Below are 18,632 nucleotides of genomic sequence, written 5' to 3'. Positions count from 1 at the left end.
TTGTATAAATTTTTAGCAGAATCCATGGTGGTGGTTTCCCAAGATTCGGCCCGGCCGAACTTAGCACTTGTTTTATTTTGCAGATGGGTGTCCAAGTAGAATTTTTTGAAAAATTGGTTGTTATACCTTCCGCCAAAAGATGGGTATACCAATTTCGTTTGTAACACAACGAAATATTGATCTGAGACCCCATAGTATATTCTTGAACGTCTTTACATCCCATGTTGATTAAGTCATGTCTATCCGTCCGTCCGTCGAAAGCACTCTACTTTTCCAAGGAGTATAGATAGACGCTAAAAATTTTGCAAAAACACTTCCTACCATTGTAGGTCATTTGGTATTGTTAATGAGCCATATCGGTTCATATTTTGATGTAGCTGCCATATAAACCGACATCGGATCTTGACGGTTTGAGCCTCTAGGGGGCGCATTTCTTATCCGATTTGACTAAAATTTTGCATGAGGTGTTTTGTTTTAACTTACAATAACTGTGCCGAGAATGGTATAAATCGGTTTATAACCTGCTACAGCTGCCATATAATCCGATATCGGATCTTGACTTCTTGAAACTCTAGAGATCGATTTGGCTAAAATTTCGAATGTGGTGTTTTGTTTTGACTTACAATAACTGTGCCGAGAATGGTCTTAATCGGTTCATAACCTGTTATAGCTGCTATAGAAATCAGCCTTGGTTCTTGACTTCTTCAGCTTCTAGAGGGCGCAATTCTTATCCGATTTGGTTTAAGTTTCGTATGAGATGTTGTTTTTGACTTATAATAACCAAGCCGAGAATGGTTTAAATCGGTTCAAAACCATATAGAGTTGCCGTATAAACCGATCACGGATCTTGACTGCTTGAGCTTTTAGAGGGCGCAATGCTAATACAGTTTGGCTGAAATTTTGCATTAGATATTTTGTTTTAACCTAAAATAACTGTGTCATGACTGGTTTAAATTAATTCTTATCAGATTTGGTTGAAGTTTGGCATGAGATGTTGTTTTTGACCTTTAATAATTACGCCGGGAATGGTTTAAATCGGTTCATAACCGGATATAGCTGCCATATAAACCGATCTCAGATGTGGACTTCTTGAGCATCCAAAGGGCGCAATTCTAATTCAAATAGGATGAAATAAGTTGGTTTGTGTTGGCTTCCAATTACAGTTCCATATATGGTTCAAATCGGTTTATAACCAGGTATAGCTGCCATTTAAACAGATCTTGATATTATACTTCTTGAGCCAACCAATTGGGCTGAAGTTTTGCTGTGGCACTCAACTGCCGTGCCCAGTATTATCCAAATAGGTCTAAAACATGTTATATAGCTCCTGTGTAAACCGATCGCCCGATTTGACTTCTTGAGAATTCAGAGGGCGCAATTATTTGGCTGAAAAATTAAATGTATTTTTTGGTTTTCTTCTACTCCTGACAAGCACGGCTCATCTGTATCTGTAGATTTATCTCCCGAATCCCGAAATCATCAAAGAATGTGTCATATGCGATAACTTTATTGAAAGGACCATTAGTTTTTGTGCTACTCAATTCACTTTAGTTCGCTTATGTAAAAATCGCTTAACTCAAAATATCGCAACACTGAAAAAGTATTTACACCCCAAATTCCGTTTTTATATGAAACTAAAATCCCATAAGTAAAGAAGTTATTTCTGTTTGAAACTATCTGTAATTGTCTGTTTGCGCTTTCCACTATCAGTAATTTTGAAAATTCGCGCTATGAAAAAATGTTGCCAAAATATATTTTAGTGTATCGCTTATGGTTCTCTCTGACTTCTTAAAAGATCTAATGAGCATTATTTTTTTCAATTTGAGATATTTTATACATAATTAGTACGGTGACGCGAAAATTAGATTTCTCTTATGGTTATATCGCTTAACTGCAAACTAATTTCATTTATCTGAACTACTCTTAACTGAAAATTACGGATAAGTGAAAACAAATTGATTTATTTTAAGCGTTTCACTTATACGGTTTCGACTGTTTATAAGATTCGGCCCGGCCGCACTTAACTAGCTTCTACATGTTTAAACTTTGCATCTTAACCTAAAAAAATTAAACGCGAGACGCTCCTACTGTACTCGTAAGGCTACTATGTATCTTTAGCTAAGGTACAACAGTGTTGTTTACCCAAAGTCAATTCCAAAGCCTCAACGACATTTGTTCTCAATAACAAAACCTTAATTAAAATTAAGGATTAATTAAACTACCATTTAAAATAAAAAATCCTGAATATCAAACAAGTAAAAAGGCGTTAAGGCCAAACTTGGGATACACACCACCACGGGTGTATATATAAACCGTCTTTCGTCAGAATTGGGTAAAAAATTCAAACACAACTCACTGTCCGAAATTTTGGCAAAATCGGACAATTAATGCGCCTTTCATGGGCCCAAGACTTTAAATCGAGAGGTCTATATGGCAGCTATATCAAAATCTGGGCCGATCTGGGCCAAACTGAAGAATGATATCGAAGGGCCTAATACAACTCACTGTCTCAAATTTCGGCGAAATCGGACAATAAATGTGCCTTTTATGGGTCCAAGACCTTAAATCGAGAGATCGGTATATATGGCAGCTATATCCAAATCTGAACCGACCTGGGCCAATTAGGGAGGATGTCGAAGGGCACAACACAACACACTGTTCCAAATTTCAGCGACATCGGACAATAAATGCGCCTTTTGTTGGCCCAAAATCTTAAATCGAGAGATCTGTCTATATTGCTGCTACATCCATGTTGGAGGGCCTAACACAACTCACTGTCCCAAATTTTGGCAAAATCGGGCAATAAATGCGCCTTTTATAGGCCCAAGACCTTAAATCGAGAGATCGGTCTATATAGCAGCTATATGCAAATCTGGACCGATCTGGGCCAAATTGAAGAGAGATATCAACTGGCCTAACACAACTCGCTGCCCCAAAATTTCAGCAAAATCGGCTAATAAATGTGGCTTTTATGGGCCTTAGAACTTAAATCAGTTGATCGGTCTCTATGGGGGCTATACCAAGATATAGTCCATCTTTGAACTTAACCTGCTAATGGAAAAAAAAATCTGTGCAAAGTTTCATCTCAATATCTCTATTTTTAAAGACTGTAGCGTGATTTCAACAGACAAACGGACGGACATGGCTAGATCGCCTTAGATTTTTAAGACGATCAAGAATATATATATTTTAAAGGGTCGGAAATAGATATTTCGATGTGTTGCAAACGGAATGACAACATGAATATACCCCATCCTTCGGTGGTGGGTACAAAAAAAATACCATTCGCATAATTAAATGTTTTTTACAAAAGTTGGTAAATGTATATTCTTTAAATCAAGTTCGCTTATCTTTGGCTCCAATCCGCTACGCTTTACGCTTAAGTTTATATGGGTGGAAACTTTGACTTTTCAAAGAATTCATGATTCAAACACAATTTACTCGACAATTTCATACCAATCGCCAAGATGTCCATTGGAGTGTTTCTCTATAAATATGTGTGAATGAAGCTTCGACGCAATGTAAATAACCGTAACGTTGCGTCCAACAGCATCTTTGAAAAAATACGGTCCAATGATTCCACCAGCGTACAAACCACACCAAACAGTGCATTTTTCGGGATGCATGGGCAGTTCTTGAACGGCTTCTGGTTGCTCTTCACTCCAAATGCGGCAATTTTGCTTATTTACGTAGCCATTCAACCAGAAATGAGCCTCATCGCTGAACGGTGAATGAACACATTTCGAACCGAACACTGATTTTGGTAATAAAATTCAATGATTTGCAAGCGTTGCTCGTTAGTAAGTCTATTCATGATGAAATGTCAAAGCATACTGAGCATCTTTCTCTTTGACACCATGTCTGAAATCCCACGTGATCTGTCAAATACTAATGCATGAAAATCCTAACCTCAAAAAAATCACCCTTTAAAATAACGAAGTAAACCGCCTAAAATAATTATGTATGTATAAAATAGTGTAATGTCCAAAAGTTTTTTAAAGAGTAGTATAAAAATCCGGTTTTGTGGGTGTATATCCAAACTACAGCTAAATTTTGTGTCCATTCCATCCCGCTAAGCTTATGTTTCAAAGCAGCAACAATGTACCACAATTTGATTTGAGATTATTTTTGCAACATGGTCATTGTTTCGAACCGCAATTGTCCGAAAGGCGGAGCAGGTGGTTTTTGGGGCTTGTGCTTAGCTTTGACTGGCTTTGATTTAATTTTCAGTCTTTCACAATGTCCATTCCTCTGTCGCAATGAGTAAGCCCAAACAGGGTTTGTGCCTGGAAACAATTGTGGATTTTAGACTGTATGCTGACTTTTTGTTATTGTATTTGTTTGATTTTCTTTCATAGCTATCGCCTTCTGAATTTGATGGGGTAGTTGAGCTGCTGCGGGTGAATTGTGGTTTACATTTTATTATTGATGGCAATTCTCGATATAGTAGACACACATAACAACAAGGAGATATTACAACAGCACCAGACACAACAACAATTTGAATGAACTGAAAAAAAAAATAACATTCAATTGCAATTTTTGTTATATGTGTTTTTGTTGTTGTTTTTATTTCTTGATATTATTATCGAACAAAATCATAGTGGTCATACTAAAAAGTGAAAAAAAGAACACAGATCAAGCTAAATAAAGATTTAATTCCTTTTATGAAACAGTGGGAGTATAACCGAGTTAGGGTTGCCAAGTTCTCTAGTTGACTTACTTTTTATTGAGTTAATCTCAATAATGGTAGGGATTAATGGGCAATTCCAGTGTAATGGGTGTTACATTTTTACTGAAATATACGAATATGGACAAAAAAGCTTCATTGTACATGATCTTTGTGCAGTTTTATTCCCTTTAACGAACCATCAGTTCATGTCGTAGGTTTTGCCTACGCAAACTAAGCGTAACAGGCGTTACCGTTAGGCGTTACAATTAGCGAAATATGAGGGCCTTTCACCTATCCCTTTATTCCCTAAAAATTTTTTGTGTGAACATCGTTTAATAAATTCCTACATGAAATTTCAGCAAATTATCTTTCATCTGATATATATTTTCCCACCTCCAAGTTCATACAATAGCTTTTCAAAAAATAAAAGCTTTATTTGCAACGGGTGTTACGGAGTATATTTATGCATATATTACAAAGGACATATTTTTTGATCTACCGTTATTTTTACGGCAGTAAGACATAAATATATACATATATCTTCGAATTATATCCTTTTATAGCCATACGGTGACTGATGTCCCTATATACCAACATGAGCTTATAAAATTCGTATTTTTCATCCGATTACGGTGAAATGGGTTACAATGATTTCTAAAAGATCCCTTGGTCCCCAGTCAAAATGTTGGCTAGATCGGACCATATTTGGATATAGCTGTACGGGTCTTGACTTCCTTGACGAACTTGGTTTTAGATGTGATTATATTGGGTTGCTCAAAAAGTAATTGCGGATTTTTTAAAAGAAAGTAAATGCATTTTTAATAAAACTTAGAATGAACTTTAATCAAATATACTTTTTACACACTTTTTTTCTAAAGCAAGCTAAAAGTAACATCTGATAACTGACAGAAGAAAGAAAGCAATTACAGAGTCACAAGCTGTGAAAAAATTTGTCAACGCGGACTATATGAAAAACCCGCAATTACTTTTTGGGCAACCCAATAGCAAGATGTAGAACCTCAAGATAAAAGTGCTTGCACTGACTGAAAAGTATGAAGTTAATACTCTTGCGCCTTTTGGTAAACCCAATCATTGCACTGTTTCAGCATCTGTTTCGCATTCTGCTCTTCATACTGCTTCCTTCCCAAACCTGAAGCTGCCAATATTTCTATACGAAAAAACACGTTGGGCTGAGCCCAATGAATCCTTTCAGCATTTTAATTGGAAACTATATTTTTTTGGATGACGATATAAATGCTACTGCTGAAATGATTGAGAAGATAACATTAAATGGAATGATGGCAATTATTTCTGTTAAGACTATAACGGCTAAATCAGACGACAAAAGTTGGTTTCACCAGAAATGCAGAGATGCTGTCAGATCGAAAGAGGTGGCATTCAGGAACTGGCGCTTGGATAAAAATGCCAATACTGAACTGCTGCGTAAGCAGGCAAGATCTTCGTTTACCAAAGTGCTTAGGCGCGAAAATTTTCTTTACGAACACGAGGAAGTAAGAGCTTTTGGTCGTTCGTGAAAAGGGTAAAAGGTAGTTTTTCATCAATCCCAACTCTTGTTAAGGATGATCAAACATTCACTGACCCGGTTGATAAGGCTAACCTGTTGGCTGATATATTTGCAGGGAACTCTTCCCTGCCGGATAGCAATCAACCACTCCCCTTAATGGAAAATGTATCTGGTGTCATGCCCCAAATAATTTTTTTGGAACTCGTGGAGTTAAAAGGGTTCTTGAGAATCTAGTAAATCCCTGGGTCCGGATGGCTTATCAACACTTGCCTTGCGCAAGTGTAATTGGACTCTGGCTCGTTCATTACGCCACCTTTTCAACCTTGCCTACCGTGCGAGAGTCTTCCTGCTCGTTGGAAGGTTCCGAAGTTTCAGCCAACACCCAAAAGGGTGAGGCGAACAACTCTGTGAATTACCGGCCAGGTATTCAGAGTATAATGGGTTTCTTAGGGACCAACAGTATGGATTTCGCAGAAATCGTTCTACGAGCGACCCCACGGCATTTCTGTCGAAACGTTGGAATGGTCGTAGATGGGTTCTCATCCAATGAGCATAAATTGACCGCAGGTGTACCCCAGGCCTCTGTCCTTTCTCCTTCTCTTTTTCTTATTTTCATCAACGATCTGTTGAGTCAGACATCGAATCCAATCTACTCATTTGCGGATAACAGTAATATCTGTCATTCGTACTCATTCGACCATAGGTCGAGTCGTCGAGAGATTGAGGACAAATGGCGGGTCATGGAAGAACCAGGATTTGCTGACCTTTTCCGAGTGGGGTCGAATGAATCGAGTAGATTTTAGATTTTTTCAGTGCTGTTTGTTTTCACAAAAACGATTCGCTGACCCATTACGATCATCTTTGTCTATCAATGGTATAGATGTTGATCAACCAAAAGCTCATGATGTTCAGGGCATGAAAATACAAAGGGATGAGGCCACCGTAGCGCAGAGTTTAGCATGTCCGCCTATGACGCTGAACGCCTGGGTTCGAATCCTGGCAAGACCATCAGAAAAAATTTTTAGCGGTGGTTTTCCCCTCCACATGCTGGCGACATTTGTGAGGTACTATGCCATATAAAACTTCTCTCCACAGAGGTGTCGCACTGCGGCTCGCCGTTCGGACTAGGCTATAAAAAGGAGGCCCCTTATCATTGAGCTTAAACTTGAATCGGACTGCACTCATTAATATGTGAGAAGTTTGCCCCTATTCCTTAGTAGAATGTTCATGGGCAAAATTTGCATTTTTGTCCATTGGGCTAAACATGTATTTGAAGAGTCGAAAGAAGCATTCTAGTACTTAGGCTTCCTTAAACGTTGTAAGAATTATTTCACTCCTTCTGATCTTAACATCTATATCACTTCCATGAGGCCAAAAATGGAATACAACTCACATGTATCGGCTGGATTATCCCTGGAGCTACATTAGCGATAGCGTTGATTGGGGACAGTAGGGTATCCAACTCTGTTGCCTCCCTTTATCATCGTCGCAACGTGGGTTGTTTGGCGCTGTTCCATCGGTACATTCATGGTGTGTGTTCGTCAAATATTTGTCGTCTTATTCCAGATTTAAGGATGTTTGTCAGGGATAATAGACATTCCAGTAACTCACACCCGTTTCTAATTGATTGGCCACTGAACCGGACATTACATTATAGAGAAAATGCTTATTTCGCCCGAACCGTTCTTATGTGGAATCGACTTCAGATTAATGTTTTTCCCACCCACTATGACATCCAGAGATTTAAGACAAATGTCAATAAACACTACATCCTTTCCCCTCTCCAATTCCTAATTTTCATTCGCCAACGCAATGCACTGCATTCATAGGGGACATCCCCTGCGTGTTGGTTGATCGAAGAAAAAATTGAAGGATTGAATTGAATCAGACTTCTCAACTTACTTGTCGAATATGGTTTCAGATGTGATTATAGTTAGATGTAGAACCTCAAGATAAAAGTACTTGCACTGACTAGAATCTAACAATTCAACATAATGTAAGCATATATTTTCAAAGCTTAACACCATTTTTGATAAACAATGATCCAATCCGATCTATTTTAAGGTAGAGGTATTCAGCAGGTATTACTTACACAAAAAACCAGCATTTTTGCGACTTTTATAACGTTTTTAATCATTTCTTTACTGAAATCAATGCTTGTGATTCTAAGCCTTTCATTAGGCAAAAATTTATATAAAAAATTTCAATTTTAAAGTTTTTTTCTGTGGAGGTTAATTTACGAGAAATTGCCCCAACGTTAAGCTATATAAACAAATGCAATAAGTAAAAGCGTGCTAAGTTTAGCAGCGTCGAATCTTATATACCCTACACCATGAATCGCATTTGTCATCGGTATCTCGGTATCTCTTTATAGACAAAAAAGATTATGCATAAGAACAACATGCTGTTGAAGCTATATCAGATTATGGACCCATTCGGACCATACTCGATTTGTATGTGGGACACCATAGTAGGAGTCATTGTGAAAATTTTCAATCAATTCGTATAAGAATTGAGCCCCATAGGTACTCAGGATGAAAAATCGGGAGATCGGTTTATATGGAAGCCATACCAGGCTATATACCGTTTCAGACCACATTCAGCACGCATGTTATAGGTTTTAGGAAAACCAGTTGGAAGAACCGGGGATAACAATGCTGTCTCTAGAGGCTCAAGAACTGTAATCGGGATACCGGTTTATATAAGAGATATATCAGGTTATAAACCAATTCATACCATACTGACATAAATTTTACAAATCAAACCAAACAAGTAAAAAGGCATTAAGTTCGGCCGGCCGAAATTTGGATACCCACCACTTCGGGTATATATGAAAACTCCCTTTCGACCCAATCCGATAAAATTTGGATAACTTATGCACCCTAACTCGACACGGATATTGAGTGGACTAATAAATGTAAGTCGCTGGTGAATTTTGTATTTCAAATTTCAACAAAATCGGGTAATAAATAAAGCTTTTATGAGCTTCAGACCCTTAATCGGCACATCGGACTATATGACAGCTATATCTAAATATAGTCCGATCTTTAACATATTTGGGTCGGATGGCGGGTGGCCTAAAACTACTTTCTGTTCCAAATTTCAGCGAAATCGGTTAAAAAATAAAGCTTTTATTCGCTTCCTTTAATTGGGATATCGGCCTGTATGGCAGCTTTATCTAAATATAGTCCGATCCGAACCATATTTGGAACTACAATGTTTCAAATTTTAGCGAAATCGGCTAATCGGAATATCGGACTGTATGGCAGCTTTATCTAAATATAGTCCGATCCGAACCATATTTGGGATGGATGTCGGGAGAACTAAGATTATACTGTTTAAAATTTTAGCGAAATCGGGTAATAAAATAGAGCTTATGGGCTTCAGACCCTATATCTGCAGATCGGTCTATATGGCAGCTATATTTAAGTATAGTCCGATCTGAACCACATTTTGGCTCCAGGTAGGAGGCGTAAAATTACTCATTGTTTCAAATTTCAGCGAAATCGGGTAAAAAATAAAGCTTTTTTAGGCTTTAGATCCTTTATTTGAAGATCTGCCTATATGGCAACTATACCTAGATATAGTCCGATTTGATCAATATTTAGGTCAGATATCAGGAGGCTTAAGATAACCCTCTGTTGCAAATTTCAGCGGGATAGGGCTATAAATAAAGCTTTTATGGGCTTAAGACCCTGTATCGGTAGATAGGTCTATATGACAGCTATATCTAAATATAGTCCGACCAGAAGCATATTTGGGTCCCATGTAAGAAGGCGTAAAGCTACTTACTGTTTCAAATTTCAACGAAATCGGTTAAAAAATAAAGCTTTTATAGGCTTCAGAACCTAAATCGGGAGATCGGTCTATATGGCAGCTATATCTATATATAGACCGATCTAATCCATATTAACGTCAGATGTCGGGAGGCATAGAACTACACAATGTATCAAATTTCAGCGAAATCGGATGAAAACTAAAGCTTTTATAGGCTATGGACCCTTTATCTGGTGATCGGTCTATATGGCAGCTATACCTAAGTATAGTCCGATTTGATCTATATTTAGGTCAGATATCAAGAGGCTTATGATAACCCGCTATTTCAAATTTCAGCGAAATCGGGTAATACATAAAGGCTTTATGGGCTTCAGACCCTTTATCGGCGGATCGGTTTATATATGCCAGCTATATACAAATATAGTGTGATATGGACCATATTTGGATCAGATGTCGGGAGGTCTAAAACTACTCACGGTTTGAAATTTCAGCAAAATCGTATGAAAAATAAAGTATTTATGGGCAATAGACCCTTTATCGAAAAATCGGTCTATATAGCAGCTATATCCAAAAATGGTCCGATTTGGCCTGTTCAAGAACTTAACCAACGTAGATCAAAAAGACGTATCTTTGACAAATTTTAGCTCAATTTGTCAATTTTTGAAGGCTCTAGAGTGATTACAACAGACGGACGGACAGATGGACAGACAAACGGACATCGTTAAATCGCCTTAGAATTTTACGACGATCCGAAATATATATACTTTGTAATGTCGGAAATTGATATTTCGTTGTGTTGCAAACGAAATGACTAAATAAATATACCCCCTATCCTACGGTGGTGGGTATAAAATATATAATGCAACATTTCAGCCAAACCGGATAATAATTGAGCCCTGTAGAGGCTCAACAAGTCGAGATCCAAGATCGGCTTATATGGGAGCTGTATTATGTTATGAACCGATTTATACCATACTTAGAATAGTTGGAAGTCATAACAAAACACCTCATACAAAATTTCAGCCACATCGGATAAGAACTGCGCAGTCTAGAGACTCTTAGAAGTCAAGGCCAGGATCGGTTTATATGGCAGCTGTACCAAAACATGAACTGATGTGGCCCATTTACAATCCCAACCGACCTACGCTGATAAGAAGTATTTGTGCAAAGTGTTCAGCTTCGAAAGTTAGCATGATTGCGACAGACAGACAGACGAATCGTTAGGGCTAAATCGACATAGAATGTCAAGAATATATATACTTTATTAGGACTCAGATCAATATTTCGATGTGTTACAAACGCAATCGCGAAATTAGTATACCCCCATCGTTTGATGGAGGGTATTAAAATTATCATTAATAAAAGTACTAAAATCATAACATTTTGTGAATGAGCATTTTGTCCGATATATATGTATATATATATATATCAATTCATTCTTGGTGGATATATAAATCAAAATAAGAAATTAGACCTTAAAGAAAATTAAAAAGCCATCCTATTTTAAAAATTTATATGTGGCAAACGGATCTTTTTAGCAAGGTTGGGTAAGGTTTTAATGGTCTAAAACTTGCTACCAATATATCAACCTAATCCAACCTAACTATTGGGTTGCCCAAAAAGTAATTGCGGATTTTTTAAGAGAAAGTAAATGCATTTTTAATAAAACTTAGAATAAACTTTAATCTAATATACTTTTTTTACACTTTTTTCTAAAGCAAGCTAAAAGTAACAGCTGATAACTGACAGAAGAAAGAATACAATTACAGAGTCACAAGCTGTGAAAAAAATTATCAACGCCGACTATATGAAAAATCCGCAATTACTTTTTGGGCAACCCAATATATATTCTTCCGTCAATTGATGACAAAAACTTGGCAACCCAGCAGGGTATTTTTTTAATGTTCAGTAGCAAATTGGTTTTTTATTTCGTGGATTTATTTATTTCAATGCAAAAAAATATATTTTATGGGCAAGTTAGTCAGTTCTTTTCTTTTTTCTAAATGTCCATGATGGTGAGAGACAGAGATTTGATCACAAATTCGTTAAAAAACTGACTTGATACGAAAAGGATAACTGACATTTTAGCTAAATAATGCCAGAAGCGATTTTTGTTTTGGACATAAAGAATTGTTTTTGGGTGATTTTTTTGCTCTTGTTAATTTTTTGTTGCTCTATTATTTATATATTCCGATAGAAGCGAATTCAGTTAACGTAATTTTGGCCAATGAAAAAAAAAATAAGTGGAGTTGACTATCCCACGGTAAAAAGGATTTTTTCATCTCAATAAGCTAAATGGATATATATTATGGTTATCGGATAGGATATATTATGGGAATCGAATAGGATATATTATGGTGCGCCACGATGTCCAAAATTAAATATGGTACCTTCAAAAAGATGCGTTTGAGAATTTCATTATATCCAAAAATGAACCGATTTTGAAAAACATTTTTAAATCGAGGTTTATCAAATTTCGTACTGATCGGTTGTGGCTACTACGTCGATATAAGTGTAAATCGGGCGACGTATATATAAGAGCTATAGCTAATCTGAACATATTTTGACCAAAACTGATTGCATTGTCTTTTGGTTACAAAAGTAGCATGTAACCAAGGTCTTGATTACAAACAAGGACAAACCAAACGGAAAGAAACACGGAAAAGGGTAATGGATAACCGTAATCAGATAGTGTTTCTGAGTCGATCATGGCACAGCACATGTTTTAAAGATAAATGCCATATTCTATTGCCACATTCTAGTTGCATCCCAATGAAATTGTCATATACATATCATACACACCACCTTAGGATATATTCATTTAGTCATATCGTTTGCAACACAACGAAATATCAATTTCCGACCCCACAAAGTATATATATTTCGGATTGTCGTAAAATACTAAGACGATTTAACGATGTCCGAGTCTGTCTGTCCGTCCTTCTGTTGTAATCACTATACAGCCTTCAAAAATTGAGATATCGGCCAAATGGGACCACATTTGGATATAGCTGCTATATAGACCGATTTTCCGATAAAGGGTCTAATGCCCATAAATGCTTGTTTTCCGATTCGCTGAAATTTGAAACATTGTGTAGTTTTAGGCCTCTCGACATCCGTTCCAAATATGTTTCAGATCGAACTATTGGGTTGCCCAAAAAGTAATTGCGGATTTTTCATATAGTCGGCGTTGACAAATTTTTTCACAGCTTGTGACTCTGTAATTGCATTCTTTCTTCTGTCAGTTATCAGCTGTTACTTTTAGCGTGCTTTAGAAAAAAGTGTAAAATGTATATTTGATTAAAGTTAATTCTAAGATTTATTAAAAACGCATTTACTTTTTTTTAAAAAATCCGCAATTACTTTTTGGGCAACCCAATATATTTAGACAAAGCTGCCATATAAGTCGTTCAAGGGTCTGGAACCAATAAAAGCTGAATTTGTTACCCCATTTCTCTGAAATTTGAGTCAGTGAGTTGGTTTAAGCCACCCGCCAGCTGACCCAAAAATAGTAAATATCGGAATGTATTTAGATATATCTGTCATATAAACCAATTTTCCAATTAAGGGTCTTAGTCCCATAAAAAGTGGATTTATTGTCTGAAAATGTTACTTGTAGATGAGTTCTCTCATGTGTCTGTCCGCCCTTCTGTTGTAATCACTCTACATCCTTCAAAAATTGAGATATAGAGCTGAAATTTGGCACAGATACGTCGCTTGATACACGCTGGTTAAGTTTTTGAATGGGCCAAATCGGTCCATATTTGAATTTAGCTGCTATATAGACCGATTTTCCGATAAAGGCTCTATTTTTCATCAGATTTTGCTGAAATTTGAAACAGTGAGTAGTTTTGCCATATATACCGATCTGCCGATAAAGGGTCTGAAGCCCATAAAAGCTTTATTTATTATCCGATTTCGCTGAAATTTGCAACGGAGGGTTATCATAACCCTCGTAGTATCTGACCTAAATATGGACCAAATCGGACTAAATAGACAAATTCGGAACAGGAACGAAGAGTCCGTGCGCGCATAGGTCTCTGAGTCTCCATGAACGACTGTGAATTCCAAAAGGACACCACAGCCATCAGAGAAGGGGAAGATGGTCGTTGAAAAAGATAAGGAGTCTCCCTCTTACGCCAGAGATAAGATTACTTATCTAGTCATCGATATCGGCAGTACATTCGGTAGGATTCCACTAGAACGTCGATTCCAAGTGAAGCATCTGGTAAACGAACTTGTTTTCGATCATGTGTTGAACTCTGAAATGGGCTCACCCATACAGATTATGAGCTGCGGCGACATCTTAGCGCTGCACCTTGCATCAGCGGAAAGTACTGATACATTAAAAAGCTTGTTGGAAGTATACACACTTCGTGGGGCGCAGAGCTCGGCCTTCTGAGAAAGATCGACATCTCCACAGCGAATTCGCCGCCCTCAACCGCGAATTCCCCGCCCTCATCCTTGATGATGACCGTCGCCTTTGTGGACATCTTAGCCGTGCACTTTGCGTCAGCGGAATGTATTGATACCATCAAAAAGCTTGTTGGAAGTATACACCATCCCTGGGGCGCAAAGATCGACCTTCTGAGAAAGATCGACATCCCCCAGCGAATTCGCCGCCCTCATCCTTGATGATAACCGTCGCCTTTGTCAAGGATGAGGACGGCGAATTCGCAACAGAACGCATAATAGAGTTCTTAAACAATCAAAACCACGAGTTGGCCGTAGAGAAATGGGAGGTCTTCTACAGGGAGGAGTAGGAGAAAGGAACTCTCCTTGTGGTGGGCATTGTTCAAGTCTGCGTGAGAAGTTTGGCTAAAACTAAAGGCATGGTGTACTACGGGACCAAGGCCGTCTTTTTCAAGATTGGGAAGACTAGGATAGGCTAATATCCTCACATTGAGCCATCAGGCGATGGAACCATCACCTACTTCCAAAAAGCCCTTTTACTTAGGATTTGGTAGACAAGATCGGCAAATATACTAGTATATTGAAACATCAGGCAGTACGGGAACTGGAAACTCAATACAGCTTAACGTACAGTGACCCGACGAAGGAACTATTACCGACTTTATAAAGATTCGAAAGTCTAGGGTAGGTAAAGAGCCTAATTCGATAACATCAAGCAGTGCAGTGACAGGAAAGTCAATGAAGCCAAGGGAGCAGACGATGAGACCATCACTCACTCCCAAGAAGCCCATCTAATGAAAGACCAATGATTGAGGTAATCCAGATAAACTTCCACCAGGGCGAGACAGCTACTCATGCTCTGATGGAGAAAATAAGGAAAGGCAAGATATATATTGCCTAAATTCAGGAGCCATGGACGACACGGAATAAAGTTTCTGGACTGAACCATATCAACTACCAATTCACTTGCACTCGGCCAAGCCTGCGTTAGTTTTCATAAAAATTTGATTTTCCCCAGAGTTGTCAATGTCAGATGCAACAATGATGAGGCAGGGAGACGGTGGAGGATAGCTGGCATCACTTTATCTGCATTTCGACTCTACGACACCACCACCTAGTTCGGAGCAGCTATGGTGGGTGAGGAAAGCAAAACAAACAGGAAATGAGGTACTAATAGGGAGCAGTGCGAACTCTTACCACATTGCATAGCGGTACCAACTGGAGGTGTGCACGTGAGTCGTGAGTAGTCGTGATACGCGTAAATCACGCGTGAGTCACGTGATTCGTGAGTGAGATCTAAGCCTAATCACGTGATGGTGCGTGAGCATAATTGAATTAAAATTCTTCACGACTCCCAAAAAAATCACGAATCACGAGATACCACGACTCATTCAGCTTTCGAGAAAGTCGCAGAAGTTTTTAATTGTTTCGCAAGTGAAACGATGAGACCATAACCCACACTCAAGAAGCCCATTTACTGGAGGACCAATGATTTAGGTCATCCAGATAGACCACCACCGGAGCGAGACAGCTACTCACGTTCTGATGGAGAAAATCAGCAAGGGCAAGATTCATATAGCCTTAATTCAGGAGCCAAGGACGAGCTCTGTCTTTGTCCATGGCCTTGGCTTGATTCCACGATATATGGGTTTCTTCCAAATCTATTTTTTTACAGTGGGTCCATGTGTTTCTTGGTAGTCCACTCCTTCGCTGTACTTGCGGGTTCCAGTCTAGGACATTTGTCGCTATATCATCGCGCGTTCGGCGTAGGATATGACCCAAACATGTCCATTTTCTTTCCGGATTTCTATATTAACCGGGAAAGTGTTAGTTCTTATTTACAATTCTTCATTTGAAATACGGTTTGGCCAGAAAATTTGAAGTATTTCTCGTAGGCCGAGGGTTCGGTTGGTACATGACGCGCTAAGATATGTCATTGTATGATAGAAGAGCTCGTTTTGCTTTCGGCGACAGTAAAACATCGACCCCCTTTAATGGGCGAATTTCATGGTCTGAAAAAATGAAATGATAGCCACCTACGGAGTGAAGTTTCCATGCTTCTTCTCCCACCGGACGCCTACTTGGGTGGTGAATAGGAGAAAGCACATCAGATATGATGGGTACCGCAAAAATGAAATAAAAGGGGCAAACCAAAAAGGTTGCACAGGCAGGGGTTGTCCCGCTTGTACGGATACGAACACAAATATAAATACAATAGGACCGTGCAAAATAGTCGGCAGCGGTTAAGTCAAAGGAATGGCTAACGGAGGCGCTCACAGATCTTCAGAAGATTTACCACCAAAAAAGCCCGACCTAAACGGTCGCCTGCAGCCCAATCCGCCATCCATTTTAAAATCACAATTATAGAAACATCTAGGTTCAATATGATGCTCAAATAATTTTCCTTTCCGTTCTTCGTTACTTAGTCATATGTGCCAAATGTTAGGACACTTCTAAAAGCATTTATATTTTTCAAAAGTCGTGTATTGAACGCCTCCTTTATTAACGTTATCTGATAGAATGCGAGTTTTTGTTTTTTTTTTTTCATTCCTGCATCTCCTGTCGAAGTATTTGCAAGTGCACTCTGAATCAAATATGCAGTTGATTATAGTGAGCTTGTCATGAATTGACCGCCAGCTAAATCATAGTGCAAAAGCAAAATTCAATCTTACCTTGTGTCCTTTGTGGCTACAGACTGATGATAAAAGAAAACACAACGGTGGCTGGGTGCAAGTCCATAATGATTATATGTTAAACTTTTAAGAAATAAAAGCCTATGATTTGTAGTTCAATGATCTGATCAAAATACCATCTTAGTGAAGGTCACGTATATGACAAATTTGCTTGATACACCTTAAAATTTCATTATTGATAAAGGTTGCTTTCATTGCGAACTTTGATAGTTAAAAAAAAACAAACATTCGGTTTTTATACCCTCCACCATAGGATTTCGTCATTCTGTTTGTAACTACTCGAAATATTCATCTGAGACCCCATAAAGTACATAAATTCTTGATCGTCGCGACATTTTATGTCGATCTAGCCATTTCCGTCCGTCCGAAGTTAGCGAAAGCACGCTAACTTCCGAAGGAGTAAAGCTAGCCGCTTGAAATTTTGCACAAATACTTATTATTAGTGTAGGTCGGTTGGTATTGTAAATGGACCATATCGGTCCATGTTTTAATATAGCTGCCATGTAAACCGATCTTGGGTCTTGACTTGTTGAGCCTCTACAGTGCGCAATTCTTATCCGATTGGAATGAAATTCTGCACGACGTGTTTTGTTATGATATCCAACAACTGTGTTAAGTATGGTTTAAATCGGTTCATAACCTGATATAGCTGCCATATAAACCGATCTTGGGTCTTGACTTCTTGAGCCTCTAGAGTGCGCAATTCCTATCCGATTTGATTGAAATTTTACACGACGTGTTTTGTTATGATATACAACAACTGTGCTAAGTGTGGTTCGAATCGGTCCATCACCTGACATAGGTCTCATATAAACCGATCTTGGGTCTTGACTTCTTGACTTCTTAAGCCTCTAGAGTGACCAATTCTTATCCGATTGGAATGAAATTTTGCACGACGTGTTTTGTTATGATATCCAACAACTGTGTCGAATAAGATTCAAATCGGTTCATAACCTGATATAGCTGCCATATAAACCGATCTGGGATATTGACTTCTTGAGTCTCAAGAGATCGCAATTATTATCCGATTTGCCTGAAATTTTGTACGACGGATTCTCTCATGACCATCAACATACGTGTTTATTATGATGTGAATCGGTCTATAGCCCGATACAGCTCCCATATAAATCGATCTCTCTATTTTACTTTGAACACATTTCGAACCGAACACTGATTTTGGTAATAAAATTCAATGATTTGCAAGCGTTGCTCGTTAGTAAGTCTATTCATGATGAAATGTCAAAGCATACTGAGCATCTTTCTCTTTGACACCATGTCTGAAATCCCACGTGATCTGTCAAATACTAATGCATGAAAATCCTAACCTCAAAAAAATCACCCTTTAGTCCAAACCAGACCATATCTTGATATCGCTCTAATAGCAGAGCAAATCTTTTCTTATATCCTTTTTTTGCCCAAGAAAAGATGCCGGGAAAAGAACTCGACAAATGCGATCCATGGTGGAGGGTATATAAGATTCGGCCTGGCCGAACTTAGCACGCTTTTACTTGTTTTTGTTTGTTTCGCTTCGAAACGAGCTAATTGATCGAAG

This window comes from Stomoxys calcitrans, chromosome 4 (genome assembly GCF_963082655.1).
Source record: "Stomoxys calcitrans chromosome 4, idStoCalc2.1, whole genome shotgun sequence".
Taxonomy (NCBI): domain Eukaryota; kingdom Metazoa; phylum Arthropoda; class Insecta; order Diptera; family Muscidae; genus Stomoxys; species Stomoxys calcitrans.
The sequence above is the reverse complement of the archived record's forward strand: the minus strand, read 5'-3'. Positions refer to the sequence as shown.